A 12,106-nucleotide genomic window follows, 5' to 3' on the forward strand; every position below is an offset into this window, starting at 1 on the left:
GTAAAAAATGTCAAATAAAATGGAAGATAAAAAAAAAAGGAATGAAAAAGACAAAAAGAACATTTATCCCGATAGAAAAAAAGAAGAAAAGAAGTCATAGATGAATATTTGCTGGTGATTATTTTTATAATAAATACATAATGTACATAAACGTCTTTGAGGAGATGCTATTCGCTGTATTCTTGTGCTCGCATTGAAATGACAACCCCCCCCCCCCCCTCCCCCCGCGCGTGTGGGACACTTTGAACAACAACACAGGTCCAGTATACAGTACAAAGTTTCAGTAACGTGCAATACAAAAGGCATGCTGTTTTAAAAATGAGGAACTCCGTGTACTATGCAACCGCGAAACCGTGTTCATCGCTTCATGCTGTGGCTTCTCAACCTTTTTTTTCTTCCCAAACAGCTTCATCCGAACTTTAAGGGGAATTTGTGTTTTTATCTTTATTTTTGATTGTTAATTTATTTGTTAATTTATTTATTTATTTATTTTGTGGAAGATGAAACTTTAAAACGGCTAATGCGGTATTGCATGCATAATATACCATTCTAATTTATTAAAAAAAAAAAGGGAATTGAAGAAGAAAAAAAATATGTGACATGAAATGGGAGATGATTGTGTCAAAACAGCAAAACTAGAAGTGACTTAAAAGTTTTCTTTTTTCAAAATAAAAGAGTCGTTCTAAAGTTGTCTCACGTCTTTCTATCACAATAGAAGTTTGGGCTACGTTCACACTGCAAGCTTTAGCTGCTACTGTAGCTATTTGTTGTTAGACATGATCTTAGTTAGGAATTCCATACTTGGCTGTCCATTAGGTGTAGAAATACCAGAGGAGAGGAGAGAGTGAAACCAAAATCAGAATAGTCATCATTATAATCATTATTTCATAGTGAAAACTTCTAGTGAAGAAACTATTAGGCTATGTTCACACTGCAAGCTTTAGCGCTCAATTCAGATTTTTTTGGTTAGGGTGTTCACATATCCTTTTTTTTTTTTTTTTATGTGGCCAATATCAGATTCCAGTGTGAACCGGTCACACATCATAACTGACCCGGATGCGCAAATGAATATTTGGACATATGACAGTTTACACTGACGTCACAGTTTATGGTTTAATTTATAAGTTGTTGTGCAGTGGAGGCCAGCCAATTAAAACAAATCAAACCTGTATCTGATTTAGGACCACATATGAAAGTGGCCCAAATCAGAATTGAAAAGATCAGATGCTACGTGATTTGTGCTGTTCACACTGAAAAAAAACCCAGATATGAGACTCAAATGAGCAACAAAAGTGCAGCCTGCAGGCTGACCACAACCTACTGTAAGTAACAGTACGTTTGGCTGTTCAGTTAACAGTTGATATGTACGTTCTTGGTCGGCCACATGGTGGCACTGTTTATCAGCTTAAAAGATTCTGTCTCAGGCCTTAACCATGACGACACACATCTTCCTCTTAACACTTTGATTGCCCAAGGTTAAATTCATGATATACCATCCCTTGCCAGCTCTATTTAACATGGAGAAGTTCCCCTTCTTTGCAGGGCTATAACTTTTTAAATTCTATTGCTAGATTGCCATTATTAGGGCCCATTCAATGTCCTATATGTATTGTTCATGGTGTGTAGCAACGTTAAACTTTTTCATTCATGTTACGAAGGATCAGATTAAACCGAATATATATATTTATTACTTGATATATATTGCATAGTATTTGTATATCGTCTGATATCCCTTGTGTATTCTTTGTACATATACACGGAATATCCCTTTTACCTAGTACAGACCATAATATTTCGTTCTCCTATTGGATAGCGATCCACTAGGCGCCACTGCCATACCCCCAATGTCTAGTTCAAAGTCACCGCCAAGGCTTGCCTGGACATGCCCGGTTCGGCGCAAGAATACGAGACAGGAATAAGGCTGGTACTAGATTATTCGCCGTACGTATAAATAAGTCGCAGGTGGATACAGCAGCACTTAGCCTAAAGCACTTAGCCTAAAGTCAAGTTAACCTAGAAACGTGTTACCCTCAAACGTAAAGCCTTCATCACGAGTCAACGACCAAGTGAAGTGAGCAACCGTGCATCTAAATAGAGCACTTATAACCGCGTGCGAATAGGATAGTAAAGTGTCAGAGCTTAGTGGAATAACGTCAAGTTCGACCTAGTTAATGTGAAGTACCGCGCACCGGAGAATCTACACCGGTGAATGCAGAGCCCTTTCCAGCTGGATTATTGCTTTGGTCCTGTGGATGTTGGAGCGGAGGAGAATCGTCTACACCCCACTACTGTGTGGGATTTACCCGTGAGGAACATCACTCGAGCCCGTCTCTCGGAGAGGCTGGCCGGCTTTCACCTATGCTGCACGCATACTTGGATTACAGCTGCTGCTTTCGTCTGCCGATCAAGGGAGTAATGTACCGACTCCCGTAGCTGGAGCTTATTGATTCCCCGTTGATCCAGAGTTTGCATTCGAACATTTCCTCCCCCTGCTGGCCTACAACCGGAGGAACCCTACTAGTATCTCCCGCTGCCTTACTAGTGTACCATAGATATAATTCCTAAGATACAGGTGGTATTCATTATCTCCTGCGTAATATGATAATGGACTTACGTTATTGATTTACTCACGCACATTCTTTCGCCTTATAAGCGCGACCCTACGTAAAGTATTGTTATATACTATCATTGCTGCTAATAAATATTATTATAACCCAATATTGTTGTGGAACCGTGTCATTGTGGAGGTGTTCATATCATATACCTGTGTACTGTATGGCCAGTAGTAATGTACATAAGACAGTAGTGGTTTAATGATACCATACTTATTAATACAGTCAGGGAATTGTACCCCTCAGTTACAATTCACATATTCATACTAAAATATGGTCTAAAGTATAAGTATGTTTTCATCTCTTTCTGCAGCTTTCTCCAGAACGTGATTTATAGCCCCAAATGCATTATATTGATGATCAAATACAGTTTGGTAGGAATCTGTGCAAGATCAAAAATGTCAACTGGACGTACTCCTAGAATTTACTACACGTCATCTGATGTTGACCGGATGGGCGAGGGGGCGTTTATAATTCCGTGGGCAACGTTATACCATTCATCTAATGTGGGTCATATGTTCATCATAGCAGTTTATATCGAACACGGTAATACTACACGCTAAAACTCACCCCAGTCTCCTCGGGCCGTTGGGCGATCAGCGTGGAGTAGACAGTTTTCGATTATGGGATGTGGAAATGCCCGATCTATTTCCAGGTTGTATAATAGTATATACGTCCAAATCATGTTGTTTTTCCGAGTTATTTCCACCGATCGATGTTCACTGTGTGAAGACAGAGTCTCTCTAACATTAGCGAGTGCCCGGACCCCATATGGAGTGAGTCCTGCCGGGTTAAAGGTTGATATCCGGTTTCGATCTGCCGATCGGCCACCAGATGGCGCTCTTGAACCGCTAGAGGGTTGAGAGGAGATCAGTACTGTGTGTCAAGGCTCCGGAACGGAAATATGATTTCGATCACAGATTTTTGAAATATTGATATCAAAGACGAGTTACGGCGTCCTCGGCAACTTGAGCATGAATGACGAGTTCCGGCGTTTTCGGCAGTTAAAGTGTTAACAGGAAAATGGTAAATGGACTGCATTCATATAGTGCTGTTATCCCAAAGCACTTGTTTACAACTTACAATTTATGCCTCACATTCACCAATTCACTCACTCTCACTCACTCACTCACTCTCACTCACACTCCTACAGCGGAGGCGACCATGCAAGGTGCCGACCTGCTAATCGAGAGCAGTTAGGGGTAAGTGTCTTCAATTTCAATGTATTCATAAAAGAAAATAGGGACCATGCACATTAATGAACATTTATATGTAAACATGCCAGATTGTAGCTATAAGCTCATTTCCATCTGTAGTCCCTTTGCAGGTTGACGTGAACACAAAACATGCAATACAAAGACAAACAATGTACACAATCATGCTGGACAAAATAAACAACAAAAACATAAACAAATGTACATAACCTTATTACAACAAAACTGATATGACAATACACAGGACTAATTGACACACAAACAATTAACTCTGCATGGTGACTGCTCTTAAAAACCTATGTGTATGTTATGTACAGTAGGCAATATTGCATGTTTGTATGTGTGTGTGTGTGTGCGCGCACGTGTGTGTGTGTGTGTGCATGCAGGTGTTTGTACATGTCTTGCTCACGAGCACTTCGACACACTGCCAGGCGGATTTGATTTGATAGTTTATTTGATAGGGACAGCACATGGTAATGAACATCAAGTACAAACTACAAAATGTAAACATGCCGGGTTGTAGCAAGAGCTCATTTACACCTGTAGTCCCTAAACAGGAGACAGCAAAACTATTTCAAATAAATAAATAGCCTGCTTAAGGTAAAAGCATTGTGACAATCAATGATAAAAACAACAATAAAAACAAGAAACAAGTTACATAAACTAAATCAGATTAAAAATTATCACAGTTTTTTTTTTTTAACACTTTCTGCGCCAAAAACGCAGTACAACGGATTTCAAGTTCATGCGAATTCTGCCAGATCACGGCGTACGGCGTTATTTTGATCATATTTCATATTTTCGCCATGGTATTCATATTTCACTCACGGAGCCTTGTCTGATGCTGTGGGACTCAGCACAACTCTGCAACGCTTCAATACTGCCACCTGGTGGATGATCGGCGAGTTGCCAAACCGGATATGCCGGTTGGATATTGGTGCGTCTCCTAAATCCGTCCGGCCACTCGCATATCATCCCAGGACTCTAGCCACACACCGTGGATATGGATCGCTGCCATAACTCAATAATCGACATGATTTGGGCGTGTATTAGTAGTATACAAACCGGAAATGGGTCGCCTCGATCCCCATCAAATAACTGGGATCTGTTTGCTCCAGTATCATCGCCCAACGGTAAGAGGAGGCTGCCGTGATGTTCAGCGTTTTTGTTTATTATTATCGATGCAAACTGCTCTGATCTATATATCACCCATACTACATGAAGCATTTAACGACGATCACGGAATTATAAACGACCCCCCCCCCCCCCCCCCGTTCACCCGCACATGATCAGTCATAACGTTTAGGACCATGTACAGTTGAAAGTTTTAATATAGCGTGGATCGGTATCAAACGGCATTTGATAATCTAATATATGCATTTATGCCTATATCTCACGTTCTAGGAATTACTGCAGAAAACGATAAAAACATATTTATACTCTAGACGGTATTTTCGTATGAATGTGTGAATGAAAAAGTAAAACGTTCCTACATCCTGAACGATAGATAATCGATGTTGAATGGGCCATAGTAATGTCAATTTAGCAATACAATTTAAAAAGTTATAGCCCTGCAAAGAAGGTAAACATCTCCATAGACTTAGACTGGTGGCAGTGATCAAACATTGATGGATATAGGCGTGGCAGTTATTGTGTTAAGATGCAGTTTAAGATGGGTCTTGAACATGGAGTATGTAGGGCACTCTCTAATCACAACTGGTAGGCTATTCCAGTAGTTACCACCTTTAACAGAGAACACAGTTTTTGCAAAGGTAGTATACCGAAAAGGCACCTCACAGTCCCCTCTATTGATGGCCCTGGTGGTAATGCCAGTGTCTCCTTTTTGTTGGATGAACTCATTCAATGGGGGAGGGGCAAGTCCATGCAGAACCTTGTACATGAAGCAAGTATATTTGAAAACTTGGAAATTCTCGAAACTTAGCATGTTATGTTTTTCTAAAACATTACAGTGATGACATGAATTTGGTTTCCTATCAAATACTGTTATGGCTTTTTTGTAGAGTAATTCTATTGGTGTAAGAGTAGTGACATATGAAAGAGACCAGTTGATAAAACAGTACTCAATGTGTGAGAAAATCATTGAATGTGGAAACATCCTTGCAGCATTAACTGGCAGGCAGGACCTGATCTGCCTGAAGTTTTCGATGTTAAACTTGACTGTGTTTGTCACTTTCTTGACTTTTGAAGGTCAATGTAGAGTCCCCAAGATACTTGAACTAATTTACAATGTCCAGCTCCGCCTCTCCCAGGAACACATTAGAGTGAGTGACCTCTACTGGTGACTTTGTGAACATCATACACACTGTTTTCTTGGTGTTAAAGGGGAACTATCTTATAAATGACCTTTTCCAGTGTTTAGGGTTATTTTCTAGCTATGTGGACTTATAGTAATAGGATCTATGTCTCTAATTCTCGATTTGGCGCATTCTTCCAATTCTCCCCTCACAATAATGTCCCTCCCTCAAGTGAGTCATCTGAAAATTAGCCTATATGGGACGTCATATGGTGCGTAAGCGTATTTGCATAATAACACCCGCCCCCTCTAGCTGCCCGCCGAGCGAGAGCGAGAGAAGCAGAGAACTGTAAACGCTCTGCGTGTCTCCCTCTCCCTCTCGAGGAAGTCCACCACCGTGCTGCGCTACAGCTCATGCTCCCGAACCGAGAGAGAACTGTAAACGCTCTGCGTGTCTCCCTCTCGAGGAAGTCCACCACCGTGCTGCGCTACAGCTCATGCTCCCGAACCGAGAGAGAACTGTAAACGCTCTGCGTGTCTCCCTCTCCCTCTCGAGGAAGTCCACCACCGTGCTGCGCTACAGCTCATGCTCCCGAACCGAGAGAGAACTGTAAACGCTCTGCGTGTCTCCCTCTCGAGGAAGTCCACCACCGTGCTGCGCTACAGCCCATGCTCCCGAACCGAGAGAGAGAGAACTGTAACACTCTGCGTGTCCTCCCGGCTCCCTCTCCCGGGAGGACACGCAGAGTGTTTACACTTTTTTTCTCTCTCTCTCTCTCTCTCTCTCTCTCTCTCTCTCTCTCTCTCTCTCTCTCTCTCTCTCTCTCTCGACTGACTGTCACTCAAAGTGCTTATGGGCGGAGCCAGGCCATAACAGCCTGATTTCTTGTGGCTGAAAAATGATGGGTTTGAGTACTTGATTAGAAATATAAACCAATGCATTTTTTTTTAAACGTACAGATGTCTTCAATAGACTGACAGGAATTGTTTAAAGTTGCCCAAATAGTGCTAGGAATAGTAAAATAGTTCCCCTTTAAGTAAAATACATGATTTTGTTAGCCAGTCTTGAACATGGGTCATTGCAGATGTCAGAGTTGCAGAGGCATCTTGTATTGATTTTGCAGATGTAAAGATTACACAGTCATCAGCATACATTTGGACATTAGTGTTTTGGCATGCATCAGGTAGGTAGGTCATTGATAAATAATGAGAACAGTATTGGCCCAAGACTTGAACCCTGTGGAAGGCCTGTATAACAGTCAAGGTAGGGAGATTTGATACCATCAACACAAACACATTGCTTTCTACTGGATATATATGATTTCATCCACAAGAGAGCTCTTTCAGAGAAATGTCTAAGTTTGGACAATAGAACCTGGTGGTTGACAGTATCAAATGCCCGCTTCAAATCAACGAAGACGGCACCAACACAGAAATGTGTGTCCAGTGAGTATTTTACTTTTTCTAAGAACATACAGTTTGCTGTATATATGTTGGCGGAGCCGGGAACCTTCCGATTACCAGACGACTTCCTGACTGAGTCACTGTCGCCACCAAAATGTCAGCAGGTTTCATCTTTTGTCAGAGTCCTTTCATGACGAATGTGTCTAAAAGGTGCTGATTGACTCCTTTCTTTACATGGAATGTTCTGGTGGACTTGGTCATGAATCTTGTGAATGTGTGTGTGTGTGTGTGTGTGTGTGTGTGTGTGTGTGTGTGTGTGTGTGTGTCTGTGTTTAAGATAATATGTTCCTTTATTGATCCACTTGGGTGTCATAGCAGCATGGGGGAGGGGAGGTACAGGGTAATAATGGAAAGACATAAATAGGCAATACAATTAGATCTGAGGAAAAATAAACAGTGTAAACAAAGGTGCAGATGAGGGTCTGTATGCCCTATTGTTCGTTATCCAATCCAATCCAACTTTATTCATATAGCACGTTTAAAAACAACAAAGTTGACCAAAGTGCTTTAATTACAATCAATCAATACGGTAAAAAACACATAGACGAATCACAATACAATGCACACAGAACTACAAACAGATTACGGCAGGAGCAGACTGCAAAAAAATTTAAATGCTAGGGAGAACATGTTTTTAGATGTTTAGTTATATTATATAACTAATAAGAAAAATTGGCAATAAAAGATTTGAATCTGAATATATACTATGAAAAGGAAACAGTATACACAAGGTGCAGTGTACACAAGGCATGATATATGTCATACGTTGTAGTCCGTGCAGGTTTTGGTGGTTAAGAGTCGGACACTGAGTCAGTGCTTCAACGGATGATTATGAGACATACTTAGACTTCCACACCATCCTTGACAGTCACCATTGACTATGAAGATAATCTTATTACTGGTCCATTGATGGCGATAATCTTATTATTACTGCAGTTGTACCTTATCACTACAAGGTGTTTCTCTCCCAAACGTGTGTGTAATCCACTCAGTAAAACTTGCCATTGTTTGCCAGGAGCCTTGAGGCGCCAGAAGATCGAGGCGTTTTATTCAACTTGCCAGATGCCTGAAAAGACTAAAAGTGCACACAGTGCCGAAAAAAAAATACTTAAATTGAATTAAATGAAATACTTGAAACAATACATTTAAATTTCACTGCTATTAGATAAATTCGTATTTATTTATTCTTATTATTTTTATTTTCTTCTAGAATCGAATGTTCCACATAATCCTCCTATGTGCTAAGGCTATGTATGAGTGTGAGATTATGTGCAAAATAAAGCAGCATCGTTTTTTTGTGAAGTGCCCCTTTAAAGTACATTCAATATCAAATACATAAAATACTTTTACTTTATTTTGAATGGATGACATTGACGGTTTCTATTTATACTGAGGAATCTGTGTGGTTTCCCCTATTGCTGGACAGCAACAATGTACTGTGCAACAGTAGGCCCTGTCCTTCACTCTTCAGTAACTATACACCCATGTTTATTTACCCTGGCCAGCAGCTCCGGTGACCTCCCCCTGTTCCGTGTTAATCCTCAATCATCCTGCATTTAGCTCCCAGTATAAAGTAGGAACAGGATTGTTCACAGCTTTCCATCATGTTTGTGGTGGTTTGACTGCATCGAGTGTGTGATGTGATCATCACGAGAGGATCAGGGTCAATACAGGGATTAGACCTAACTTCTTCCTGAGCGACGTGAGAAGGATCCACCCCTCCATGACAACAGAAGCCACCCGACTCCTCCTGCGATCAACAGTCATGTCTCACCTCGACTACGACGGGATGGGTTAATCGCAGATACGCATTGTATGCATGGTTCGCATGTGTGCCAAATGATGACCTCGGAGCAGGTCCTAAATTATATTATATTATTATTATACTGCAATGCACTGCTTGTTGGTTTACCGGCTATATACCGCCACCAAGCCACTTCCACTCATACAGGACGCAGCGGCCCGCCTGATCTCTAAAGTCCACGTTATCCCGCTTCTTAGAGAGCTGCACTGGCTTCCCATTGCCACATGAATCCGCTTCAAGGTCCTTGACCTGGCATACCATGCAGCGATGGGAACGGCTCCCTCCTACCTCCGGTTAATGGTCTCCAACTACACAGCCTCAAGACCCCTACGCTGTGCATCTTTTGGCCACCTCAGGCCCACTCCTATCCGAGCTCCTGGGGGGTCATCAAAGAGAAGCAGGCTATTCTCTGTCCTCGCTACGTGGAACCCAGGTGGGGTATAATGACTTGGATTTATATAGCGCTCTTCATGAGACCCAGAGCGCTTCACAGAGTCCATTATTCGTTCATACACAGTCATACCGGTGGTGGTAAGCTACAATTGCAGCCAGAGCTGCCCTGAGGGAGACTCACGGAAGCGTGGCGAATAATCATCGCCTACGGCCCCTCCGACCACCACCAACATTCATTCACATGCATACACATTCATACATGGCAAGTAGGTTAAGTGTCTTGCCCAAGGACACAACGGCAGTGGGATGGACATGGGCTTGAGCGGGATTCGAGCCACCAACCCTACGATCATTGGACAACCCACTCTACCCCTGAGCCACGCCGCCCCCCTGGGTATCTCCCAGGCCTGTCCTGTGTGGAGTTTGCATGTTCTCCCTGTGCTCACAAGGGTTTCCCCTGCCAATAAGATGAACCCAATGGAAGAACAGGCACAACAGATCGCTACGAAAACGGACAGGAGCACTTGGATTGGTCCCCGGGCGCGGCGCACGCTGCAGCCCTTGTCTGCTCCCGGCTGCCCTTGGGGGGGGGAAGGACGACGGGATGGGAAGTGCAGAGAACATTTCATCAGTGCATGTGTGTGTGTTCTTGTCGGTCGCCCATCGCATGTGTGTGTGTGTTAAATCTGCATGACAAATAAAGACGTCTTCATCTAATATGTATAGTACTATGCACTCAAGACTGTAGCAGTCAAGTTCGACACAGTCTTTTTGGATAAATGACTAAATGTAAAAATAAAATAAAATGGGGGCGACAGTGGCTCAGGAGGTAGAGCAGTCGTCTGGTAATCCAGAGGTTCCCTGTTCGATTCCCGCTCCTCCCAGGCAGCGTGTCGATGTGTCCCTGAGCAAGACACTTAACCCCTAATTGCTCCCGATGAGCAGGTTGGCACCTTCCTTGCATGGTCGCCTCCGCCGTCCGTGAGTGAATGGGTAAAATGTGAGGAACAAATTGTAAAGCGCTTTGGATAAAAGCTCTATATAAATGCAGCCATTTACCATTTATAAATGTAATGCCCTAATCATCGAGTTGGGGACACAAAGAGAGGAAGACGAGGAGGGAAAGGGAGAAAGTATATTATATCTTAGGGATATTTTAATATGGTACCTAACGCTCACCTTGATGCCACTACTGTAGTGACTTTTCAATTGCAAACGCTTCAAGGACAGAACTCACCCCAGTCCTTAAGGAACACGCCTACATTTTAGCTTATTGTCTTCTCCAGAGAGACAAGAAGATAGACACCAGTTTCTATCATAAACTGTAACCAGTTACAAACATAAATCCACACTGGCATGTATCCGGGTCTGGATTAACTAGGCTTGCCTAGTCTTGATTTTACTATAATCATAATAATCATAACTACGTATACCTCATACCTTGTGACTGCAACCTGTTCCTGTTCGCGGACGACTCAGCCCTGCTGGTCTCTGACAAGAACAAGTTACAGGTTGAAAAAACCCTCAGCTCTGAACTCGGCAGAATGTGCACTTGGCTCGCTGATAACAAACTACACACAAACTACACATGGGCAAAACAGAGTCCATTCTCTTCGGATCAAATAACAAACTCAGCAAGACCAACGGCTTCCTCTGTTAGAGTGGGTGACAATATTGTCACGAGGAAAGATGAAATTACATACCTAGGTTCCATCCTAGAGGCAAATCTTTCCTGTGACAAAATGGCAACCAATGTAATCAAAAAAGTCAACCAACAAACTAGATTCTTGTACCGGATCTCCTCTCTGGTAAACAAGAATACCCTGAAGACTCTAACAGGAGCACTCATTCAAGGGTACTACGACTATGCCTGCACCTCATGGTACCAAAGCACCTCAAAGGCACTAAAAACAAGATTACAAACATCACAAAACAAACTGGTCAGACTACTGCTTAATCTTACTCCTAAAACCCACCTCACCCCTGCCCACGTTGACAACCTAAGATGGCTTAGAGTAGACGACAGAGTACAGCAACTTGCAATGGGCCTGGTCTACAAGATATACAACACTAAGGTACCCATGTACATGTCAAAATACTTCCCAAAGGTCAGTGAATACCACGACCACAACACCAGAGGGAGCTCCACAAATCATGTTAAACACAGATTTGGCTCAAACAAGGGACTAAACACATTTCGCAATTATGCCACATCAATGTGGAACGCACTACCCAAAGCTGTAAAGGAATGTGACTCACTACCCACCTTCAAAACCGCTCTCAAAGAGCACATACGGGAGGCTGCAATTAGAAACTGGTCCCTGTAAATGTCCAAACCCAACCCCCTCCAATGTACAGTTTCCAC

This window comes from Notolepis coatsorum (genome assembly GCF_963971535.1).
Source record: "Notolepis coatsorum genome assembly, chromosome: 1".
In the NCBI taxonomy this organism is placed as follows: Eukaryota; Metazoa; Chordata; class Actinopteri; order Aulopiformes; family Paralepididae; genus Notolepis; species Notolepis coatsorum.